General features: G+C 39.5%; 1 pseudogene; it reads right to left on the reverse strand.

Annotated features, from left to right (window-relative positions):
- Nucleotides 1-4,771: 4,771 nt before the first annotated feature.
- LOC130588950 (aldo-keto reductase family 1 member B1-like) overlaps nt 4,772-7,634 on the reverse strand; it is an 8,597-nt pseudogene continuing 5,734 nt past the window's right edge.

Below are 7,634 nucleotides of genomic sequence, written 5' to 3' on the forward strand. Positions count from 1 at the left end.
TCCATTCTGGAAGTAGGAATTTTACTGGAGACAACTTTGAGGCAGGCTGCTCTGCAGCAGAAGGGAGAGCAGCTGGCACTCAGGGTGRAGTGGCATTGTAACAGGCTCTCTCTGTATTTCACTGCATGACTTAGTGGGAAGGAATTTGCAACGGGTCGTTCTGGGACATGGTGCAGCACTTAACCRGCAGAGGGCTTGGATTTTGGTGAAATAGAGAGTGGGAATAGAGGGAAAACAGAGAAGCACCTGAGTCAGGGGTAGTAATGCACAAGCTTGAACAGAAAGCAGGCTGTTGTCAGAAGGCATGGGAAGGGRGTGACAGGAGACCTTGTCACCTGTGGTTTTGGATGGCTTCTCCAACAGCACATGTAATTAAATAAGTCTGAGATAGAGGACAKGCAGTCTTCCTTTAGTCTAGGTTGATCTGGAAATTGTTACAGTAAAATAAATGTCTCTTGTACCCCCATGCTTGTGCCTACTCTCTGCCTACAAGAGCAGAGATTTTCTTTCATCTCCGAAAAGGTAAAGTGGAAACATCAAAGAGTTCAATATCCGGAGCCTTGCATTCCTACCAACTGAGCTCTTCCTGCTACAACTGTTCACAGCATTTGTTTWTGTATTGTGATTTGACAGATCTCTGGGTTTCTGATCAAAGAAATTTTTAAGGATAAATACCGTCTTGTTGCTCTTCCAATGAAAATTGGTTGTGTTTTGTTTTGTGTTCTTAAGAACTTGTAGTTCAGCTCCACCTTGGCTGCCTTTTCCTAGGCATTCTCAGGTCTCTGCTGCAGCAGCTGAGGTGCTGTGATACTGTAGCAAACCCTGGGAAGAGGATTTCCAGCCTACAGGAAAGATAAGGCAGCTAACAGAAAAAAAACATGTCCTTGGAACTGGTACCATCAGTACTTGCACAAAATTTGTTTCACTTCCAGCTGCACTTGCTGCTCCAAATGATATCACATTATTAGGCCTTTATTTTGTGTTTAAAAGAAAATGCCTCTGACAGGACATACCCATTTCCATGGTAGCAAAGAATAGTGGTCAGCTGATTTATCATGGAAAACAGGTAGAGAAAATCAGCATTTATCTTATTACAGAATCAAGATACTGTTTTTGCAGGTTTTCTTTGGTAGTAAAGGAGAATACAAGAAGTATTTGGAATTGGCATCTTGCTGCTCAAAGGTAGGACACCACAGAGAATCTGATAGGCACAGTATGGTTATGTTTCAGGTTGCAGCTGATGTTTCTTTGTGAGAAAATGGTTTTACTTCTGRTTTTAGAACACAAATAGACAAACCTGCCTGGCTAGAACCACATTTTATATGATGCTGTCTAACTTGGTRTTTGCTTCCCTCTGGGAAAAAGGAGAAAGGATCTCTGCTCTTGCTGAGGAGACTCTCAAATACTGTAGTGTGCATTTGTTTTAGAGTTGTGAAATCTGGGGCACAGGAAAAGAAAGTCCTGTCTTTGGATTTTAATCTGTATTCACTGCACTGAAGACAAAACTGGAAATCTGGAGTCTTTTGCTTAATTGGGGTACAGAACAGTTAACTTGAGACAAATTATTTTCATTTCTGTTTCTTAACACTTCCTTAGTTTGTTATTTACAAAGTGTCAGTAACTATATGTCATCCCTCCCTCTGCCTTGTCCTTGGTTTCTTTAAAAGTACAGAGCACTGTCTTATTCTGGCAGGACCTTGTTTGTTTTAGCTGTGAGGCAGCTCTTAAAACTCTTCAATAGTTGCTCTTGCATTTTAACTTGTTAAAGTGCATGGTATAAGACCACTACTAGTACAAACATCTGCAAAACTCCATATTTTTTCCAAATTCATAAGGGGAAAAAAAAAAGCTGAATGCAGAATCTCGCTTTTCTAAACTGAAACAGGCCTGTTTACAAGCCAGCTGAAAGTTGCTCATAAGAACAGCTGATTTGAATCAGACTGAATAGCTACGTAATGCAGCATCTTGTCTTCAGCTGTGGTCAAAATATTGCTGAAGATTAGTTGAGCATTGCCGTGGGCTGTTTTTTTAATATTCTGGCTGCAGTTTATGTTCTTTCATGTTTAAAAGCCATCAGTGAACTTTATTCAGTTAGCCTCAGAATCTGTTATGTTCCAAGGGACTGATACTTCACACTTACATTTTATGAAGAATTGCCATCTCTTACTTGTTTTGCACTTGTTTGCTGCTAGATTCATTTGAAGCTGCTGGTTTGTACAGTGGAGGAAATAAGTGATCTATTTCTASTGGCACTTTGCAAGCTGCTCCAAGTTTGATAAACATCTGGCACAGCTCATTGTACCAGTGTCAGGTCTTAATCCATTTAAATTGCCATCTGTATAAATTATTCCTAGGCCATCCTAATCAATCTTCTGTTAATCTTTAAGATTCAGAGTAAGGCAAGGACCAATACTTCTTGTGCAGGATTGCATGCAAAAAGTTCATGAGGTAGGTTTGCATCTTACTGTCCATTCCTTCCTATTCAGTTTCCTTTTGAATGATGTTGACCTCAATATCAGAGTCTGGAATTCTGATAGATGGAAAACTTGAGCAGCAATGATCAGCAAGGAGTTTTGGATTTTTACCTTCTATTCATTACCTATGTTATCCTGTTTTCCCTGCAAAGCACGGACATTTTACTTCTTTCACCCAGCCCCTTTGGAACTTTTCATGAGGCTTGACTCTACCAGAATGGATGAACTCCACAATAAAAAGCTCAAGTCATGGGACAACGTGTTGTGATACAAAGCCAAAATGCCWAGCTAAGGTGTTTTCATTTTACTGGGCTTATTGGCACAGATAATGTTGCTGCTGACTAGGAAAGATGTCCCTGTGGGTTTGGAGTAAGAGCACTGTTGAATAGCTGATGGAAACTGAAAAATAATTTAGGATACTAGAAACCTTTCCATACAGCTCCTGGCAGCAAGCTCAGAGCTGTGCTTGCTGTGAGGCAGCAACTCTCTGCTAGAAAGGCATGCTATAAATAGCTCTGTGGCTCTGCTGCAAAACAGAGGGGACCTTTTTCCCTGTAACTGACACCACCCAAATTCTTCTCCTTTTACCTTTACTAAAGTCTCTGCAGCTGAAAAAGATCTATTGTCTCTGAAACAAACGCACAATCTCTGGCTTGTAACTTGTTTTGAATTTTTTACTATTATATGGCTACTGTGATCATCTAGTCTTGACTTCCTGCCTACCACAGTCTATAAACATCCTGTAAATAGCTTCAAGTCTGATAGCTGTGATTAAATTGGAATGTGGTTAGAAAATTCCTAWGAAGTGGAGAATATTTCAAGACAAGCTGTACACTACAGTCTTAAGTGGGTATTGCTGCCACTGCTGTAGATGGACAACTGACCACAGGCTGAAAACCTGGGAGCAGAGCACCTTCCACGGAGTTCACTTTCTARTTGCATCTAGAATGATACCCTGCAACTGACCTTTTAAAGGTAGCACATTCAGGAGGATAAAAAAAAGAGAACACCCATTATAGGCCCCTTCCTGTCCATATCACTGCATTATAACTGTTCAGTGTCCATTCCTGATTCMTTTTTCAGATCTCTTTCTTTGGAAGAGTTGCTGTAGGAAATCCAGTTKGGTGAGAATTGTTCTGTTACTTCTRGGGTACCTGTYATTCAARCATCTTGGAAAAGTCTGAAGTAGCTCAAAGATATGTCATCATTTCCTTTWTCAACTACAAAGAARATCWGTTGGAAAGGGATATCCATAAAGTGTGTATCCTAGTCCTGAACCTTAATTGCACAATTGTCCTTCCTCTCTGCAGGCAATGCTGAGCCACATTGTTCTTACACTGGGCTGCAAGAGCCTAAAGCAAGTACAGGAGTTTTAAGTCAAGAGTTTAATAGCAAGAAGTCTTGATTAACAGACACTTCATTAAAACACCAGCATGGGCTGCAGCAGCACTGACTTTTTTAACTGAAGAGAACAGCATTCAGTGACATCCTCTGACTCAAAACACAAGCAAACAGTACCTAGTTAACAGTACAGGAGAGTGAAAATCTACTTTTTATTTTTCTGCTTGCTAAATATGACAGTTGCCAAACAAAATAATTCATGTGTGTCTCCTTCATCAGACTTTGAATTTTCTAGGAGAGATTCGCAGTCTCAACTGCAGCCAYTCTACTGATAAAGGCAGTATTTATATACTCTTGCAGATACTGTAAACCAAACATACAAATCTCCTACTAGTTTATTAGTTTTTAGCAGTTCATAAATGAGAAACCTCATTAAGAAGAGAGCTTCTGAATCATAATTCAGCAGTGTCCTCTAAAGAGCTTTCAGTCTGTCACACTGAAATTACTCAACTAAGCATCKCAAGCAGCATATTATCTCATTAAGATCTTCTGATGTTAAATGGATTGTCTTGTATTGACAGTTGAAAGATAGGGTATGTATTAACCTTTTGTCCAAAAATTAACTAATCAGAGACTTTAAATTTTCTCTAAAACTTTGTCAGGAATTATAGTTAGGACAAAGATTGCTATTTACTAATCCCGAAGATACTGGTTTATTAAACTTTTTTATCATCACTGAATTATAAGAGAGCATATATTTTGCTACAAATGAGAATTGTCCTACAAGARCAGCTAGAGATAAAGGACTGATGTAACTGGTTGATAATAAGGGAAGCAAATGCAGCCATGTTCAAAGATTACTTTTCAGAATGCTTGTGAGCTACTTTCTCCCACCTTATAATACAATTTCCACTTTTATCATGAATTAATACACAAATKATTGCAAACTGCTTGAGACAACAATATACAGTCTGGTTCCATGGATGATCTGAAGATGATGCCTATGTCAGTCTTCCCAAAAAGGATAGTCCTTGTGATTTTTGCATCTAGAAAAAAAAAGCATGATTAAAATATTTTAAGGATATAGTGTTACAGAAAAGCTTTCTTYCCCTGGTAAAAACTTTGCAGAACTAGAACTGAACTACATTTAAAAGCATTGCTTGGTGTACCCAGAGCAGTGGAAAGGAATCTGCGTAACCTTTGCATGTATCAGTGACCTTGTTCTCAAAGAATAATGTATCTTTTACTCAGCTGAAATTTCCAAGGTTCCCCAAGATATTAAACCTTTCTCTTGGGAACTCCCTAGCCCACAGTACAGYGTTTGAAAGTGGGGAACTTGGGAAAACAGAATAAAATGCCGATCTTAGTGAGTCTCTATCTAAGCATTCTGTTATCTAGACACTGCCTTAATAACATTGGCAGGAGTACATAGACAGAGCTCTTCCCTTCAAAAAAAACTTACAACTCTCATTCTTAAAATGGAGTTTATTTACTCTGACTGTCCCTTATGTAAAGGAGCCAAATAAAACAGGAGGAAAAATGCTCTTTATTTATTTTGGAATTTCCAGCTGATTTTGATTTTCAGGCAGTAGTTTGGTATGTATCCAGTACAGGGTATCTTAAGAATGTTGTGCCTGCAGAAATCCCAGCGTTCCCAACCTGTACAAGACAGGCAATGCTCTAATAAACCCCAGTGTGAGATTCCAACAGATGTGACCAGGTGTTGGCTAAGGCTCCCTCTCTTTTTTATTCTTAAGTGGGGCTATCAAATATCCAATGGCAATCCAATCCTGCAGAAGCCTAGAGGAGAAGGAGGTACTCACTYGCTTCATGTACAGATGTGATAGTGCTGCTTGAAACCAAGGAGCATCTCCATCTCCTCTTTAGTCTGTTTGAACTCAAACATCTGCGTGAAGGTCCCAAATAGCACTGGGTTACTACAATTTGCAGTGAGGCAAGTAAGTTTATTTGCAGAAAGACTACCCAAACCTGGCTGAAGCACTAGGAAGTGTGCAGTGGGCACCCATTTGTGGAGAGCAATGAATAAACCTGTAAAGTTGCAGTGCTGTGTGGTCTAAGCGCATCATAATTGTATCACAAGGTGGGAGAGTTCAGCTCTTGCTTGATGTGTTCTAATGAAGACTTGGCTTCTTAAAGTGGCTTTTGGCATTCATAAAGAAGTAATAACCTCTGTGGTATCTGACAAAGGTTTTGCCAGTTCTCAGTGTATGTAAAGTTTCTCTTAATGACACTGTAAGGTACCCTCTTACCTTAAAATTCTCRTCAATGTGCTGTGAAGTGACAGATTTGTGAATTACACGCACATTTCTTTGAATGTGGAGCCGGATAATCATCTGCAGGAACACTAGGAATTATAGATGAGAAGTGCTGCCTGTCTTCTGAAAGCTGAAAGCCAAAGATGTCTGAATGGTTACATAGAGCAGCTCTACCGGCAATCAGGGAGAGCTCACAGATGAGAAGCACTATTGTAAACCCTTCCTAATTATTACATGAGCTCATTAAATCSTTATCTATCTCTGAAGCTGAGATGACAACACTCAAGCATTGAGTGACAGTTCAGGGTTGGCAGGGATGCTGCKTGGATAGGCAGCCAGTGTGCCAGTTAAAGCCCAAAGCCATTGGGAATCTTCTGTCCATCACCAAAAATAAGGTAGAGAGAATATTTTTTTAAGCATTAAAAAGTGTACAAGACACAGCTGGAAGTCCATATTATTATTCCATAACACCTCTGTAAATAGTTACTTCAGCACAAGTGGGAAGAATATATGTCAGCAGGGGAAATACTCTGACCACTATTAACCYGAGCTGAGGTTTTGTTGTGCTTGAGTACAATTTCCTTAATCTGAGGATCATCAAAAAGGGAAATATGGTCAGGCTTGGCCCTGTGAAAATAAAAAGCAGACTTCAGGAGTTGAATGGCCCATTGTCTTCTCCCTCAAGGTCTGTAGCATAAGAATATTATTTAAATTATTAAAAAGCATCATCTCACACACTTTAACATATTGTTACTTCAGTTTCTGCCTTCATTCTGTTATAATACATGGGCACTTGAGAAGAGGCCTGTATTTCTAGCAAAAACAGATCACTGTAACATGTTTTAGTCCAGCCTGGGATCAGGCTGGGAATTTCTTTGATCCAGATCACAAGAATTTCATCTTGTCCTTTACAAGCACAGCTGCTCTGGCAAACGCCCTGTCCCAGGTCAGGGAAAGCTATGAAGATGGGAGTAAAAGCAAAATTTCTCCAGCTTATCCATGAAAAAACTTAATCTCTTTGTCTCAGCAGGACTGCAAAGTTGCTATTTTTATAAGCATCTGCAGCTTTTGTTTGTTGTGGTTTGTTTTTTCTTTAGTTCAGAAATTCTGCTACGTGTTTAATAAGCTCACCCAAGCTCAGTTAAGAATTCTCTTCACTGCTTTCATCAACCCATTAATCCTTTTTCTTTTAAATATGAAACTGCAGTAGCAGCACTGCTATGATTTAGTGGACTGAATATCACTATTAATGTGAGGTTTCTGTGGGGATGATTTTTAATGAATTACCAAACCTTTTTCTAATTACAGTAGTTACACTCTGAGGTTTCATCCACATCCTAAGACTGGTTTACTGCATTGACTCCAATCTACATCCTAGAAAGAAAGCTCACAGAACATTCTTACCCTGGCCAGTTGGGTGCTCCAAGAGGACAATTCACAGTGACGAGATCCCTTTGGACTGGCAAAACTTAATCAGTTCTTCCTGGGGAAGATAGGGGTGAATCCCCTAAAAATCCCCCCCCCAAAAAAAAAAAAAAAAAAA

The sequence above is a fragment of the Malurus melanocephalus genome, unplaced genomic scaffold, assembly GCF_030028575.1.
Source record: "Malurus melanocephalus ecotype Western Australia unplaced genomic scaffold, MMel_1.1 scaffold_22, whole genome shotgun sequence".
NCBI lineage: Eukaryota > Metazoa > Chordata > Aves > Passeriformes > Maluridae > Malurus > Malurus melanocephalus.